Raw genomic sequence first — 17,637 nt, 5'->3', positions numbered from 1 at the left:
AGCATACACTAATACATATGAAAGTAGCAGTTCTAGAAAAGCAGCAAGTGTTGGCAGTGGGTCGAAATGTCTGCTAGATCAGGTGACTCAAGCTGGCAGAACACAAACCTTAGGTCTCAGTCCAAAGGGTTAGGCCCGTAACTGGTAGGGTTTCAGGAAGACGCTGAGGTAGACTGCCTGGTGACAGGATGCAGCTGCATTGGAGCACAAAGCCTTGGCAGGGTGTGAGCAGTTTTGTCAATTATCAGAACACAAGCCAGAGTCCAGAGGGACGGGTGGCAATTAGAGAGAAGCAAGGCTGAATTCAAAAGTTCACAGGGCGGTGTCGGAGCTGGCAAAGGGAAGCCAATGCTCGCTCTTCTCCCTTTGTCCCTCCCCAACCTTATGGCGTGCCTACGGGGGCAGGGCCCTCGCTGCTGAGCAAAGAGAAATGGGGGGAAACAATCATCCAGAGGAAATCAGAGTGCCTTTAGAAACGATATACAGGTGGGGGTCAGACAATATTCCATAAATGTTCACATACATGTATGAAAATGGAGACTAATAGAACCTGGAGCAAGTTCAACTGATGTTTTACCATGGGTTCCAAGAGTTTAAGACCACATATCCAGTTCTAAGTTAAAATTTTACTGTAGGGAATACCTTGAAACTTGCTATTTCCAACCTCCAATTACTGTTGGAGTTGGGTTGGAAAAGAGAGATTCCTTGGGGGGGCCCTTGTGGCGTCTGATAATAGCTGTCTATTTAGTGCTTACTGTATGCTGGGCAATGTGGTAAGTATATTACAGATTTATCATTACATTTAATCTTTCTGGTGTCAGGATGCTATAGGTATTACTGGCCCACTTTGCAGATCAACTAAGGTCAAAACTATTTAAGTAGTTTGTGCCAAGAAGGACTATAGAAGGAATCTCAAAAGAGGTAAAAGTCCATAATCGCAGAAAGAAAGCCAATAGAAGTAAGAGTTCTAAGTATCTTCTTGCACCAATTTTAACTTTTGTTGGACTTATATATGTTCGGTCAAATAAGAAAACAATGCCCCAAGAGAAGTAGATGAGAGGATAATGAAATAAATAATAAAGAGAATAAAGAAATGCCAAGAGTTTAGCAGTGTAAATTGGTGGAGAGAGGAATGATATGAACACCGGGAATATCCAAGTATGACAGAGATTAAAGAAACAGAATTAGACAAAGAGGCTGACTTCCTTGTTTGCTGTTCAAAGGGCACACGAAGTTCACCCTGCCTTTGGCACCAGTGTAACCCTACCGAGCAGAATGATTTAACAGTGGCGTGTGATGATTCGTTTCGAAGCGTGAAGCAGCCTTACCCAGTGATGTATGTTCAGGTAGAAACTGGAGCTAGTGAAGAAAAGTTCCGTGCAAACTCATACCTGCTGTGGGCTGGCTGGGAGTTTAGGAAAGGCTGCAGTTTTATTTAGGAAGGGAAGCTCAAGAAGTCCAGTGCTCCCCACACAGCAGGTGTCAGGCATACGGGTGAGTGGCAGAGCTCAAAGTCTACTGTCCGCAGAGCTCAGCTCAGAGGCAGCAGGGGCAGCACGGCCTGCTTCTTCCTCATGGGGACTGACCAGCCACCTAGTCTTGTTTAGATGGGGCTCGTGAGCTGTCGTGGGCTCCTGAGATGAATGGAGGGAATATGATTCCAGAATCATAGAAGTCGAACAGGGAGGAACAGAGCAGAGATAAATTATTGAGAGACCATCTAGAGAAGCCAGGATTTGTGTGTTACCCAGAATTCAAGCTATCCTGCAAACCATTAAGAAAAAAAAAGAGGCAGCTTTAGCTAACTCTTCCATTTTCTACAAAGCAACATTCTCTGAATAGACAATCTTGTTTAAAAGCTGCCAAAATTTAGGACTCTTAATGGAAAAAAAATTAGATTGCCTAGCAGGAGACTTAGCCACTCTTTTTGGCAAGACCTTTTTTTTTTTAAAGGCATTTGTGGTGGTTATAGATTTTCTTTATTGAAGTGCTTTCTCTTAAGTATATACTCTTTTCCTCCATAAGCTGTTTACATGGTAGTCCAAAGGTAGTGTTTCTTATTTACAATGTGTCTGCCCTTTAACTTGTCTTTTATTTAAAGATGAACGACTTCCTACATGAGATGTATTATTTTGAGGAGTGCTTGGGAAAGAATTTTGTCTTTCCAAAGTTTATGTGCTTACACTTTAAATCCTAACACCATGATGGTATTTGAAGGTGGAGCCTTTGGGAGGTAACCAATTTTAGTCAAAGTCAGGGTGTAGAGACTTCAAGATGGGATTAAGATGGGGACAAGAGAGATCACTGTCTGCCCCTGTCCACACACAGAGGTAAGGGCATTTGAGGACACAAGAAGGCACGAATCCCAAAGTCTAGACAAAAAGCTCTCTTTACAACTTCGCCTCCCTGACAGTTTGATGTTGGAGTTCCTGGCTCAAAAAAATGTGAGAAAATAAATTCACAATTTTAAAACATTCAACTTGTTATATTTTGTTGTGACAGTCTGCCTTAGTCCATTTCCCATTGAATAACGGAGCACACAGTCTGAGTAATTTATAAAAAGATCTATTTGATGTCTTAGTTGGGATTACTATTGCTGCGATTAAACATCATGACCAAAGACAAGTAGGTGAGGAAAGGTTTATTTCACTTACATATAGTTCATCATCAAGGAGTCAGGATGGAAACTGAAACAGGGCAGGAGCCCGAAAGCAGGAGCTAATGCAGAGGCCATGGCGGGGAGCAGCTTATGGGCTTGCTTCTCATGACCTTGCTCAGCCTGCTTTCTTATAGAACCCAGGGCCACCAGCCCAGGGATGGCACTACCCACAATGGGCTGGGCCCTCCCCCATTGATTACCAATTGAGAAAACACCTTAGAGACGGATCTTATGGAGGCATTTCTCAACTGAAGCTCCCTTCTCTCTGATGACTCTAGTTTGTGTTAAGTTGACATAAAACTAGCCAGTACATTTGGGTTCATAGTACTGGAGGCTGGATCAGGAGGCTTAGTGGCAGAGGGTGAAAGGGCCAAGGTGCACGTAAAAGAATGGACTTGCTTTATAACAACCTGCTTTCAAAGTAAGTCATGCAGTTCTGTGAAAGAATTCACCCAATGTACAAAAGGCATTAATCTGCTCTAGGAAGCTCTGCTCCCATAACTCAAATGCCCCCTATCAGGCTCCACATCCAATGTTTCCCAAACTGTGGTTCAGCTTGAATTAAGAGAAGCCCCCAAACTGGGATTTTATTAAACCTTTCCGAAGATCATTGTTCTAAGGTATAATAAAGTCTCATGAAAATTTTGTGATTGCCGTAGAGACATTTTTCTACCTACAAAATATTTTTTAAGATCCTTTTCAGGATGGTAGAAACCAGCCATGAAATAGCCGGTGTTTTTGGGAGGTAGATTCCCTCCTCAAGCCTGTGATGTCACCAACCAATCGGCTTTTGATGAGGTACCCAGCACGAATTCCCTCCTGGGGAGAAGGCTTTGAGTCTAGTGAGAAAGTCAGTACTGATCCCCTTTACAGTTATGCCGCTATTGCATTTGTGGGCACATCAGCAGGATGGTCCGGCTTGTGATGTGCAGGGACCCCCACTGGGTATGACTGCTGAGGATTATCTCTTCAAGCCGCCTGCATAGCACCGTCTGGCTCTGTGAAAGGTAGCAAGAAGGAAGGAAACTTCCATTTCCGTTCTGGTTGGTTTCTCTATGTCCTGCAACCAAAATGTCTGCTATCCTCAGCAATGAGATCTTACCTTAGTCCTGGTGGGCGATCCACAGAAGGGAAACAGGTTTGCTGTTTTGGGGGTCTCTGGGGCCTCCCTGGTCAACTCATAGTGAGTATCACAGGGACTGGCTCAATTTTGTGGACTGCGTGCACATAGTGGCAGCTGTTCAGGAGACCATAGTAAGGTCTGTTATGCTTAGAGAATAGCATTCTACAGCAATTGCAGAGGAAATCTACGCAAAACTTTCCCATAGCTTGAGGTAGCTGTTGTCTGTATGTGACTGACATTCTCCCTGAACTTTCCTATAGCTTGAGGTAGCTGTCGTCTCGGTGTGACTGACATTCTCACGGAACCCTTCCCTTTGCCCCCCTTGATTGCAGGATTCTCTGCAGATGAAGTGAGGAGAATGCGTTTTTCTACTCCCAAGCTCTGCTGTTACAGTGTTTCATTTTGTTTCAGTTTTCTTTTTGTTTGACTACTTGATTTTTCTTAATTACATCTCTGCCCCAGGTATTTGACCCTAAGGATAATATTGAAAAAGAAGTAGACTAGTTTTATTTGGGAATGCCTCAGGCTTTATCCTGGTCAACCACCAAATCACCGTGGCAGCCTTCTGATTACAGGTAAATATGTGGAAAAAAAAAACCCAAAGGTGTCACCTGGTTTTGCTTTGGAAGGTTTAATAAGCATCTTAATCTCATAATTTCCTGCTTATAACTAACCAGGATCCCTCTTTCTCCTGCTCGAAACCTCATTTCTTAGGGAGGAGGGAAAATGGCCAGCTTTGCTTTCCACAGTCTCTCTTTCCCTCTCCCTTTCCCTCCCTCCCTCCCTCCCTCCCTCCCTCCCTCCCTCCCTCCCTCCCTCCCTCCCTCCCTCCCTCCTTCCCTCTCTCTCTCTCTCTCTCTCTCTCTCTCTCTCTCTCGCTCTCACACACACACACACACACACACACACACACACACACACACACACACACAGAGCAAAGAATTGGTAGGAAACGGAGCTCTTCACAAAAGAGGAATTTGACAAATGAAAGTTTTCAGTGTGCTGTGAAAGATTCTAACTACTGAGCACATAACAGACAGTGCAGGAGTTACAAAGAATCTCAGCAGCGTATATGTGCCTGGAGAACGGCAGCGTCAGCGTGAGTGACACAAGCCAACTGCATTGGTTTGCAGTATAGCAGACTGGAAAGCACACACTGTCTGCTTTGTTGAGACGTTATGTTCTGAAGAGCGTTGTTGCGATGTCTTTGGTTTGGCTTTCCCCCTGCTAATATAAACTATTTTCATACTGATGTTGCTTTCTTCTTACAAGTTATTGGAAGAGGCTGAAAATTTAATTCCTCTCTAGATTTCTTGCTAATTTCAATTCATGAGTTTCCAGTCAAATGTCAATGAAAAATACTTAAGTGTTAGAAATCTAAACCTTCTCACCCACATCTAATTAAAATATATTTAATCCACATATTTACATTTGTGGCTTAAAAGGGTTGGCATTACTTATCGAAACTTGGCCTGGCCTGGTGAATCACTCGGGCCTGTGATTCCAGCTACATAGGACGTTGAGGCAGGAGGATTACAAATTCAAAGTCTGCCTTGGCTACAGAGTGAGTTCAGTGCAAGCCTGGACAATTTACTGAAACAATTTACTAAGAGGGCTTTAGATGTCTCAGTGATAGAGGGTTTGCTAAAGCTCAAATACAACGTTTATTTATCGGAGGTAGAGAGTATATACGGAATGATTGGGCGTGAAGGACAATGTATTTTGTAGGCATCTCTCTTCCATTTATTGAGAGAAGTTTTACTCCAACACTTTTCTAGTACTGGGTCCTTGGAAGATCAGTTTTCTAGGCGATGGGATATGTTGTGCGAGGAGATAATTACCTGTGTCTGAACACGTATATATCTTACCTGTTCTCCCAACACACTGATCCTCTGTATCATGGACTGAACTTCAGAACTCCCGAATGCTAGGTTATTTTCTTTTACTAAATCTCAAGCCAGTCCCAGCTCCCTTAGTGCCAACGTGCCATCTACCTGTCTCAGCCTCCTCAGTAGCTGGGATTACAGGCCTATGCGGCTGCGCCTGGCTGTCCTGTATTACGCAATGATGCTGTTACTCACGAAGCAGTGCTTAATAAACAATATAATCCTCTGCCCTTTCCAAGTGGCCAGAGTGGCCTGGGAAGTGGATTTCCGTTTGAGCTTTACAATTTAACGATTTGAGTCACGTTTAGAGTCCAAACTCCTAGAGCTTCATTTGGGAAAAAAAAATGGCAATAATATCTATGACACAATTTTCACTCAGGGGATGGTGACCTGAGCTCGCAAATGGGAACCACAAACCATTTTTCTAAAAGCACCCCGAGTTCGTGGTAGAGCACTTGGGGGTCAGGAAGAGGAGACCATCGGCCTGGTCTTGATTTGCTGGCATTGTTCAAGAAGGCCCTGCCACCCTGGCTGAGCACTGATGCCCTGAACGCTCTGTCCCTTGATTCTCAGTAGCATTTCTAAAGCTCGCCTAGTTCTTCGCAGACCTCGCTTTGCCTGCCTCCCACGGCTTCAGAGAGAAGCCACCAGGGACCTACAACCGCTCCCCTCCCGCGCGCTGCTCCTGCGAAGGCGGGGCGGGGCGGGACTTCAGACTTTCTAGGTCGTGTCAGCCAATGAGCGCGTGGCCTCCTTTCCGGCCAGCGAACCGACCAATCCGAGCCGGCCTGTGTCATCTTCGGCTCCACTCGGCTCTTTTCGCCGCTGCGGGCTGCTTGGGGGCCTCGGCCGCTGGAGGGACGAGACGCTTTCCTTTTTTTTTCCTTCTCTTTTCTTTCTTTTTTTTTCCCCTCTTTTTTCATGTGTTCACTTCCGGGTCCGGTGCCGCTCCGGATGCTCGAGGCCGAAGGATGTTTGACCTCCGGATAAGCGAGGCGCCGCCGTGCATTCATTCCCGGTTGCATCGGTGGCCACAGCCGCGGCCCGGACGGCGACTCGGCGCTCAGCGGCGGCAGTAGGTGGCGCCGGCGGTGGCGCGCCGAGCCGGGAGACGCGGGCCCGTCCTTCTCAAGCTCGCGCCTTCCTCTCCCCGGCCTCGTTCATCTCCTGCGGCCGCCGGCGGCGGGGATGTGCCGGCGCTGACGGGCGGACGCGCGCCGGGCCGAACCCGCTGCTCGCGGCTTCGCCTTTGAGGTAAATTCCGGTCGGCTGAGGCCCGCGGGCAGACGGGCCAGCCAGGGGCGCGGGCGGCGGGGCGAGGCCGGGCCGGGCGGCGCAGGGGCTGCGGGCCGGGCCGGGGAGGGGCCCGGCGGTCGCGCGGCTGCCCGAGCTCCGGGGCGGCGGGGAGGAGGAGGAGGCGGCGGCGGCGGCGGCGGCGCGGAGCAACTTCCCTGAGCCGAGGCGGCGGCGAGGGACCCGGTGTGCCGAGCCTTCCGCCGACTCGGAACTCGGCCGAGCCGTTCGGGGGAAGGCGGCGACGTTCCTGCCGCGGGCTCTGGGGTCGGGTTGGTGTGTTTACCCGCCCGCGGGGGAGGAGGCACCGCGGTTCCTGGGTGCGCGGTGTTGATGGAGATCCTGTGTGCTGCTGGAGTCGGGGGAGTTCGGACTGTGCCGTCCACGATCACTCCTGTTCGCCCACCCCGTGTTTCAGGACGAAAAGTTAAAAAAGGGTGAGGGAGAAGTCTGAGTGGCAGCAGGCTACTGTTGCTCCAGGCTGGGCATGAGTTGTGGTTCTGTTAGGATGAGTATCCGGGTTTAGGTCAGTGCCCCCGTGGAGCAGTCAGTTCAACGGGTACTTAGTATTAGAAGATGAAATACCTTTAAAAAATAAACTTACGAAGACAAACTGTTTTTATTCTTGCAATTGCTTCTTGTGATTATACTTGGCGTTTGACCACAGGTAGAGATATCGAACTATGAAAGTGGAAATAAATCAAATTTAAATGTGTGCTTCTTTGAGGAATCTTGGCTTTCCCTGTAAACCCAAGGTGGGAGAAAAATAGACACAAAGTTGTTTAAGAATCATTAAATTTAGACGTGAGACTGGTTTAAGAAAATATATTATGACAGAAATCTCATGCTTTGCTTGCTATACATTCTTAATTGCTTATTTTTGAGATGTGCTTACAGCGTTTTATAATGGTTATTTAACTTTGCTTTCACTGTGGTTCTGCCCTAGGACAAACTTCATATTTTGTATATTAGCTTTCCTAGCTGCACAAAGATTAATATTATATTTATAGGCACTGGAAGAATGGTGTTATCATGTACGTTGTATTCCTTTCACCTACATTCTTAATAGAATGGTATAGATAGTTTTGCTTTAAGTGAGCTTACATTTCTGGATATGTATCATGAAGGAATCCATATAGGACTTAGGAACAGAAAAGTTTTATTTTGTTTTATTTGTTTACTTACTCATTTTGGGCTTTTGAGACAGGGTCTGACTACATAGCATGGGTTGGACTTGAATTCATTGTCTTGTCGAGGCCTCTTGAGTGTTAGGATAACTAAATAGTGTTCCGCCGTGCTCTTAATGTTGATATAGACGAGACTTTTTTGACATTGTGCTGTATCTTGAGGAATGGTTATTGATGATCTATGTACTCCATGACCCCCCTTTTGTCAGCTTAAATTTGATGAGTTGTGTAATTATTGACATTTTTAGTATTAGATTTGCAAATGTATACCGCAATTCTTCTAATGACAAAAGTCATTTGTTGCTCTTTTCAAAATCAAGTACTGGGATTATAATCAAGTGATAATCTAATGAACTCATACCCCCTACCACTTGATGTTATTAGAAGAATGGGTAGAAATATGAAGATGACCGAGACTCTAGCTACCTTCAAGGGAGAAGCAGGCATGGTTCAAATAATTGCAACCCAAGCTTCCTGTAGGTTTTATTAGAGCTGGATGGAAGCATGGGGTGCGTGTGCAAGACACTAATTTGAAGGGAGTTAGGAATGAGCGTGGGGCTGTGACACTGTGTTTGGGCCTTAAATGTTTTCATGGGCACAGGGGCTGAGCGCTGTCACATCGCTGGGTGTTAGGGCACCTGTTGAGCTGGCTGCAGAGCTGCTGTGAAGAGGAAGCTGGGAAAGTGGGTGGAGAGCAGGCCATAGCTGTTCAGAAGGCCTTGTGTTTAACAGTGAGTCAGCTGGAGGTGTGAAGGTTCAAATGTGTCTCTTCTGTGGTGACAAGAGGTAGACACAGAAGAACGCTGTGTGTAAGAAAACAAATTATAACCCAATGGTTAGCTGGCTGTCATCTGTGCTACCGGGGGGAAGCAGATGTATACAGTGGACATCAGTTTATACATGGCTTTATAATTTTTCTTTACTTACATTTGATTATGGGTGTGTCTGGTAATCTGGTAATTGGTTTTACATGAAATAAATAAGGACTGTAAAAATGACTCAGGGAGAAATGGGAAGCTCTCCAATTATTTCTGTGTTCCCTCTGATCCATCCTGTAATCTTTTTCCTGCTGGGAACAGAACAGATCATTTCTATGGTATAGTTTTTGTTTTTTTTCTTCTTCACAGAATAGAACAAATATTGTTTTAATTATAAGGGGCACCCCCCCCAACAAAATATACACTTAAATAAAGGGAGTGGTAAAATATTAAACAACACAACAAATGCAGGCCATTGCATAATCTGTTACTGTGAATATATTTGAAGGTGAAATTTGCTAGAGAAAAAGGGTCATGAAGAAAAAAATCTACACACGAAGAAAATTAACTGTAATAGTAAGATGATAAAATGAGAATAACTACAGTTCCAGGTAAACATATATGATGTTTTTGTCATCCTTTTATTTTTATTTTATTGGTTTTGTGCCTGTTTGTGTGTCTGCATGAGTGTGCTAGATCCTGGAGTTACAGACAGTTGTGAGCTGCCATGTTGGTGCTGGGAATTGAACCTGATTCCCCTGGAAGAGCAGTCAGTGTTCTTTACCACTGAGCCATCTCTCCAGCCCGTTTTTAGTCATCTTAAGTGTCAGTAGACTCTAAAGTAATTTAACCCTTAAATCACTATCAAAGTAGTGCTTAGAAAAATATCACCCTCACACCATCAGTTTCTGAGTGCTTGTAGAAAAGTTACAGTGACGGTTTTTTCCCTCAAATTTCTCTCTTAATATTAGAAAGACTTAATATTAGAAAGACATTGTGACTGAATTTAATCTTGAAACCTCCCCCTAAAAAACAAAAGCTACAATTTACTTTTAAGACCACTTTGGACTTTTCTGGGGGCTTCAGTTAAATGATGGGACTCCCCTTATGAGAGCAGCGAAGTCTAGGTGATTGTAAGTAAGCTGTTGAAAATTTTGTCTTGGGAATAACAATGTGTATTTGTATCCTTTTTTTCTTGACTCCATAGTCACCACTATTGTTTTTCCCTTCAACTTTCATATTATTTTTCTTTTTTCAAACAGTTGGCATTTAGTGATATTATTTGATACTGTTAGTATGTTCCAGTATTGGCTCTTTAAGAAGGAAGTTAGCTCTTTCTTTGGAAGTGGTAGTTTGGGGATATATGTCTTTTCCCAGTTGCAAATAATCTATAGGCTCAGAAAACAGTTTCAGTGACAAGCATTCCCGTTGTGTGGATCCACAAAACAGAATCATACTTGGGGTCTCATTTTTTGAATCAAGTATGCATAATTTGTTAAAGAGGAAGGACTCTGGATAGCCTGGAACTTCTTAGAAAATATATAATAAAACCTGGGGTTATAGCTCAGTGGCAGAGTGCTTGCCTAGCAAATACTGAAGGAGAGAGGTGTATGTGGGATTATTTTAGATACCCACTGTTAGGCCTGTTTTCCTAACTCACTTCCCAAAGTTGGGGCTGAGAAACTGTATGTGTTTGAAGTTCCTGTCTGTTGTGGGACCTGGGGTTATTATGTTTCTAGACTCTAAGTGGTTGTATCTTCTCAGCCATCTCAGTCTCTCACCTTAGCATTTCAAACAATGAGTATTAGTGTGTTGGGGGAGAAAGAAATACATTTTGGCCAACCTAGTTTGAATTAAGTTTAATAAATTTGTGGCTTAATCATATCAGCTTTTATTTTTGTGGCTTTCAGTGGTTTAAGACAGAAACATTTCGTCAGTTATATCAGCCTTTTCTCTTTAACTACTAATGCTTTTTCCTCTAGTATAGTAACGTCAGACTTGAAGTTGTGCTCAAGTTTCTCTGTGTTTAGCCAGTTCTGATCCAGAATCTTTGTGTGTGTGTGTGTGTGTTGGGGAAAGAGGAGTGGAGATGAGATTGAGGGTTGGGGTTGACTCTGCTTTTATGCTCTTCATTGAGATTGAGCACATTGTTGTGAAAGTGCCAAGGTATGATGCCATATAGGGCTTCATTTCAGAAATTGCTGATAGGTATCAATTGTTAGAGGCCTGATTGGTGTATAGAATAACCAAAGACTCTTGGGGAGGCTCATTATAGGAAGATTGCCTCTTAAGTGACCTCTGCTTGAACCCACTCCTGAGTTTAAATGATACTTTCTTGTCCCTGAAGAAGTAATAGAGCAAAGCCGTGCTGCATGCGGTGGCAGTAAGCTACTCCAGTTTCCTCTCGAACTTTCATTCCTACCAGTTGTCCCTCCCAAGAATCATTTGTGTTTAAGCTCCACAAACCATCGGTAGCAGTTACATTTGATTTTGTAATCACATATTGCAGTAAAACCTTGTTCAGCAAATTCTGAGGTCAGAAACGTGTGTGTATGAGAACCATTTGACTGCGTTGGAAAAAACAGTGTAGTAAAACCAATTACAGTTGAGATATGGGGGGAGGATGAAATGATTTTAATCCAGGACAATTTGTAAAGGCCCCATAGTAAGGCTGCTTAAGTGATGTGAGAGGCAGTGCAAGATTGCACTGTAAATAGACCCTGTTTTGTTTTAGCTGCAGTAAATTATTTAGTGCCCCTGAGCTTTTTGTTCTGAAGATTTAAAAAAAAAATTCTCTTTAAAGCTAATTGACATCTGTTGATAAATAAGTCAAAGAGGACCCTACTAAAATCTAATCTAATTACATCAACTTTGAGACTTCCTTGGTAGCTAATGACTGGTTGTTTTTTTTTTTTTGTTTTGTTTTTTGTGTGTGTATTTTTTTTTTTTTTTGGTTTCTGCTTGTTTTTTTGTGTTTTGAGATGATTTCACTCTGTAGTGCAGGTTAGCCTGGAATATGTAGCTCAGGTTGATCTTGAACTTCAAATCGTCCTGTCTGTCACCTTCCCAAGTGCTAGGATTATAGGCTTGAGCCACTTTGCCTGACTGCATCTTCTTCCAAGACACAAAGGAAATTCTGGTTTTTCTGACCCTACCAGAGGTCATTTCTCAGAATGCATTGTTTAAATATCTAGTCATGTGATTGCATAAAGTAGTGCAGACTACACTTGGTCAGATTTCCTATGCTATTTTTCAGGTTTTTTGCAGTATCAGCATTGGAGTAGAGCCTTACCATTTCAGTAGCTCTTCAAGTTGAGTAGATACTGGTAGGGTGAATTGGTAGGCGAGGTTGTTCTTAGAAAGTAGAAATAACACTCCCTTGATATGTATCAGGAGCACTTGAATGTGGTGCAAAGCGTGCTGGTTTGATGGCTGAAGATTGCTATGCTGACCTGCCTAACTTAGCTCAAGTTGAAAAGGAGAATTTGCAGTTAAAAAATAAAAAGGTCCAGCTTGAGAAAGATACAGGGATATGCTGCTTATGTGGGATGCACTGCTTCAGAAGGCTGAAATGCAATGCGCAGCTGTGTGCAACTTGAATTGGGAAGGCCCAAGGCTGAGTCTTGTTGTTTGCCTTTCTGTGACTTTGCTGGCTCCTATCTGTGCTCTCAATACATCCTTAGACTGCTCTCAGATCACATTATAGACTTGCATCGGCAGAGGAGGGGGTGGAGCTTGCTTGCCTGCCCTCTTTCATCTTGTCACTCCTTCCCAAATGAGAAAAACCTTAGCACTGGCCCACCAGTGTATTTTTTCTTCATATTTTATTGATCAGAATTAATGGTGCACCTGTTTTATCCAGTTAGAACAATGAAATAGAGTTACGTTTGGTTTCTACTGGTCAGGATATACCCCTTGCTCTGCAGTTACACAGGGGCGAGAGAATATTTTGAAAATAGCGTGAGAGGGAAATTAATATTAGAGATACAATCAATAGTGACCATTACTACTTGTTTTGAGACTGAAATAAATAATGCATGTCAATACACTTTGAACTCCACAGCGTAGTACAGATGCAATGGATGAAAACGTCCCATGTTGCTGTCCTAAATGTACTCTGGGCTGAATATTCTTCAGTACTAAAAATATTGCTAGTTTTAAACTGGCTAACTTGACGCGCTAAAAGAGGTTATCCAAGTAGTAAGATCTTATGCTTTACATGGCACTGTTGAAGCTATTCTGATTTCAAATTAAAAAAAAAACCATGAATACATTTATTTAATTATTTACCAAATTACTGCCCTCTGGTCCTTGTTCAAAATACTGCCTACACCTTTGATCTCAGTAGACTCCTTTGTTCCTCACCCCAAGTGGAGAGTAAGTGCTCTGTGGAAACAAAATGAAACAAGAAAGTCAGACAAACTTGAAGTTGTGGAGTCTCAATGACAAGAAGAAAGGGTGGTTTCTTACCAAATTTGAGAACAGGAGAATCAGTGGGGGGTGGGAGGGGAGGCGTGGGAGAATCACAGTTTTAAAATTAGTGAGTCATGGGAAGGTTGAGTGAAATATTGATGTCATGCGCTTGATTAGTAGAACTCTCATCTCCAAATTACTAGTGTCATCCCCTTCTGACCGACAGGTGGGAGGCCTCAGAGGAGTCCTGTCTGCAGTGCTGGTGAGTCAGTCGAGCCTTTCTAGGACAGGTGCTGTGTTCTCAGTCTTTGGAGGCAGGCAGCCGAGTGCTTTTTTTCTAAATAACAGACTTTTAAAAAAATTTCCCTTCAAATAAGCAGCAGTAATGAACACGAGTGTATACCTGTGCGTCGTACACTCACTGAATAATCTCAAGCTTGACCTGTTTCGGTGAAAATGGGAAGCAGAATGAGGATATAACTAACCGCTTACATATTTTCATTTTGAAGAAAGTTGTATTAGACTTTTCCTTTCTTCATTGTATATTAAAGAAAGGCATAGATATGTATGTGTGTATGTAAATATATTCACCATTTATTTCCCAAAAGAATATGTTAATGGAAGTTATTTATAAACTGACATTTAGAATTATTTTTACTTTTCTTCTTTTAGTATATTTCTGTATTTGAATTTTCCATTATGTCTGTGTATTTCTTCATCCAGTGTACATATGTATGTACATGTGTATGTAAATGTATGTATATGTGTGTATATACATGTACATGCATTCATATATCCTTTTTTGAGTAAAGAGAATAGATTTCTAGTAAGGAATGTTTTCTGCCAGCTTAGAATTTTTACACATAATTTTATTACCATTATGTAATACCACAAAATAAATGTTCCTTGAATATATTGACACATATTTTTTTTGATTCTTAAAATTGGATACATCTTAAAAGTTTTGAGTTGTGTATGAGTGTGTGTGCACGAGTGTATGTGTATGTATGTGTTCATGTGTGCATGAGTGCATTTGCTTGTGAGTGTGTTTGTAGAGGCCAGAGTTTAATTTCAGGTACCCTCCTCTCTCTTCACCATTTTTCATTTTTGGTTTCTTGAGACAGGTTTCTCGAGACAGGTTTCTCTGTGAAACAGTCCTGGCTGTCCTGTAGTTCACTTTGTAGATCAAGCTAGACCAGGCTGGCCTCCAACTCACTGAGATCTGCTTGCCTGTGCCTCCCAAGTGCTGCGACTAAAGGCGTGCGCCACCACCTGACCTGGCTTTTTTTTTTTTTTTGAGAAACTACTTTATTTAAATATTTTTAAAACGTGCGTTGGCGTTTTGTCTTTGAGAGGGTGTCAGATCCGCTGAACTGGAGTTACAGACAATTGTGAGCTGCCCTGTGGGTGCTGGGAATTGAACCTGGGTCCTCTGAAAGAGCAGCCAGTGCTCTTAAATGCTGAGCCAGCCCTCTCTCCAGCCCCATATATTTTGAGGTAATGTCTGTTACTAGATCTGGAGCTTTCTATTTCCGTTAGGATCCCCTGGGATCTACCTATCTATGTTACATTCCCTCCACCACCACCCCATACTGGGATCACAGGTTCGCACTGCTGCCATGACCAGCAGTTTTACATAGGGCTGGGTATCTGATCTCAGGTCCTCATGCTATTGCAGCCATCTCCATAGACCTCTGAAGTTTTAAGTTAAAATTGGCCATGTGACACCTTTTTCATAGAAATGTATGTTCTAGAAGTAATATGTTTCATACACAGTATTTTGAAATGATTGTGTTGTATATTTTTTAGATTTGTTTTTGTAAGAGTACTAGACAATGTATTAGAATGTGATATATTTAGAGCTAAAATTGTGTTCAGAATTTCCTTTGTGAAAAGGGAAGTGAAAATGCTTTTTTCCCCTTATACCCAGTCTGTGTCATGTTTATTTTCTATTTCTTTGAAATACTTACTCTACCAGTGAGTATTGCACCTTCATATGGTAGGCGAATATGTTTGGTAAAGTAGTGGAGAAGAGAGAACATTCATCTTGTCCCGTTCGTCTTATGTATGGCTTAAGCTGTGCAGACATATGACCGTGAGTCCTTATAATGAAATTGTAATCAGGGATTGCCTGGCACCAATGTGCAGGTGTAACTACAGGCATTAGTATTGGATAGGTGGCATTTGTTGGTGCAAAGGTTTATAAAGCATTATTTTGTATTCATTCCTGGGATCTGAAAGTAATAATACCACCCACGATACTTCCTAAATCTAATTCTTCAAGACGTGGAATCTTGTGATACCAATTTTCATTCAATCAAATGGTAGATTATTTTCTGAGTTCATTTTTAGTATGTGAATGTCAAGATATATTGTGGCTAAAATATCTTTATATAACTGATGGTCTATAAATGCTTATTGCTGATAAGGTATTAAAATGTCACCAGTTTAAAAAGTCATTCTTTGATATATTTTCTGATCTGTTGAAAGTTAGTTGATTAAATGGAATATGTATTGTATGCTTTGCTAATTATCTTAATACTGTCCTTGTGAAAGTTTTTTGTTTTGTTTTTATTATTTTTGAAGAGCAGACAAATAATTTATGAGTATTTAGGATGAGAAAATCAGTATTGGGCAATAGTGATGCACACCTTTAATCTCAGCACTTGGGAGAGGCAGGTAGATCTCTGTGAGTTTAAAGCCTTTCTGGTCTATAAAGAGGTTTCCAGGACAGCCAGGACTGTTACACAGAGAAACACTGTCTCAAAAAATCAAAAAGCAAAACAAAATCCACCAAAAGTCAAATAAGTAAAAATGATCTTATTCTATATATTTTTTCCTGTTGTAAGAGAAGAAAAGTATATTTATAAGACTGTGTTTGTAGACCTGAGAGTGTTAACACTTCGTTAGTAGAAGAGTGGAGAGAAAGGGCCCTGGAAAACAGCCCAAATCCCTGTTAACATTTTCTTAGGATGTTACCCAACTAATTTATATTTGAATGTGGTGATTGAGACAGAGCATTGGCATCTTTTAGATTTCTTTAGGCTATTCTAGTTGGCTGCAAGGTTGAAAAGAACTGATTTCTTCCTTTCCTTATAGACACTTTTACCACTAAAAATCATTGCCTTCATGCTGTCATTTTAATTGGGGATGAGGTATGGAAATGGTAAAAGAAATGTGTGGGAAGGGCATGGTGGTTCATGAAGCTATTGTCCCAGTGTGCCCGAAGCCAATTCAGGTGGATTGCCCTGAGTTTGCAGCCAACCTGGTCTAGAGAATGAGATCAAAATAAATAACAAACACACACATAGACCCAGCTATTATCAGAGGATCAGATTCAGAAAGTGACTTCTCATAGCATTGAACCCAGCTTCCTTGGTGAGGCATATTTATTTCACATTAGTAATTTTTGATAAGAATAGCATCAAAGCTAGAACATTTAGGATATCCTGTAAAGCTTTTTAAAAGGAAAATTTATCAAGAAGAAATTAGAGCAGCAACTAGGGAGTACTCTTGGAAATATTAAGAATTAAGGAATAAAAACACATCTCTAAAATTATCTTTAAAGAATGCTTGCTGATTAAAAGTTAACTCATTTTATGTTATATTAATCATATTTACAAAATCATTGGGTTGTTTTTTTTCTTTTCTTTTTCTTTCTTTCTTTTTTTAAGGTTTTGAGACAGAGTCCTGGTTTATAACCCAGACCACAAACCCTTGAATTTCCTTTCTTAGCTGCTAAGTGCCAAGATGACAGGAGTCTCCATGGGGACAGAAGAGACTTAAGTGGACACATAGTAGACTCTACTTCCTCCTCCTCTTTTGTATCAGGGCTAACAAGTACCTCTGGAGTTTTCCTCAGCAGAAATATTTTTATCTCAGTAATAATATATTCATACTATATTGTCTGTATTGAGTATAGTTAGTATATGTATATACATTAATACACTATGATAATAATAGATGTGTATAGGATCATTTTGTCATTGATGACTACTTGAGGTCCTTTTTTGTCTCGTTTGATGCTAACTTTGGCTCAGGAGTAACCTTACTCGTTTTCAGCTCTTTTGGTCTGACAGAATGGAAGCAAGCCTTCTATTATTTATTTATTTATTTATTTATTTATTTATTTATTTATTTATGTTGTGTGTGTGTGGGGGGGGAGGACAGCAGGGCTTCTTTGTGTAGCCCTGGCTGTCCTGGAACTCAGTATGTAGACCAGACTGGCCTCAAACTCAGAGGTCCACTTGCCTCTGCCTCCTGTGTGCTTGGGTTAAAGGTGTACACCGTCACTGCCTGGCAAGGGAGCAAGCTATTT

General features: G+C 42.0%; 1 protein-coding gene across 12 annotated transcripts in view; it reads left to right on the top strand.

Annotated features, from left to right (window-relative positions):
- Positions 1-6,587: 6,587 nt before the first annotated feature.
- Positions 6,588-17,637, top strand: part of Csnk1g3 (casein kinase 1 gamma 3) — a 93,504-nt gene continuing 82,454 nt past the window's right edge. For 3 of the 12 annotated variants that reach the window (XM_075968651.1, XM_075968649.1, XM_075968650.1), the window contains exon 1: positions 6,589-6,922. The gene's annotated coding sequence lies outside the window, so the exon portion shown is untranslated. Of the gene's footprint in view, positions 6,923-7,048; positions 7,399-17,637 lie in introns of those variants that run through there. The other 9 variants (XM_075968657.1, XM_075968654.1, XM_075968656.1 and 6 more) reach the window with 7 other exon arrangements.

Source organism: Microtus pennsylvanicus, chromosome 4 (assembly GCF_037038515.1).
Source record: "Microtus pennsylvanicus isolate mMicPen1 chromosome 4, mMicPen1.hap1, whole genome shotgun sequence".
Classification (NCBI taxonomy): domain Eukaryota; kingdom Metazoa; phylum Chordata; class Mammalia; order Rodentia; family Cricetidae; genus Microtus; species Microtus pennsylvanicus.
This window is presented reverse-complemented; position numbering and strand designations above follow the sequence as displayed.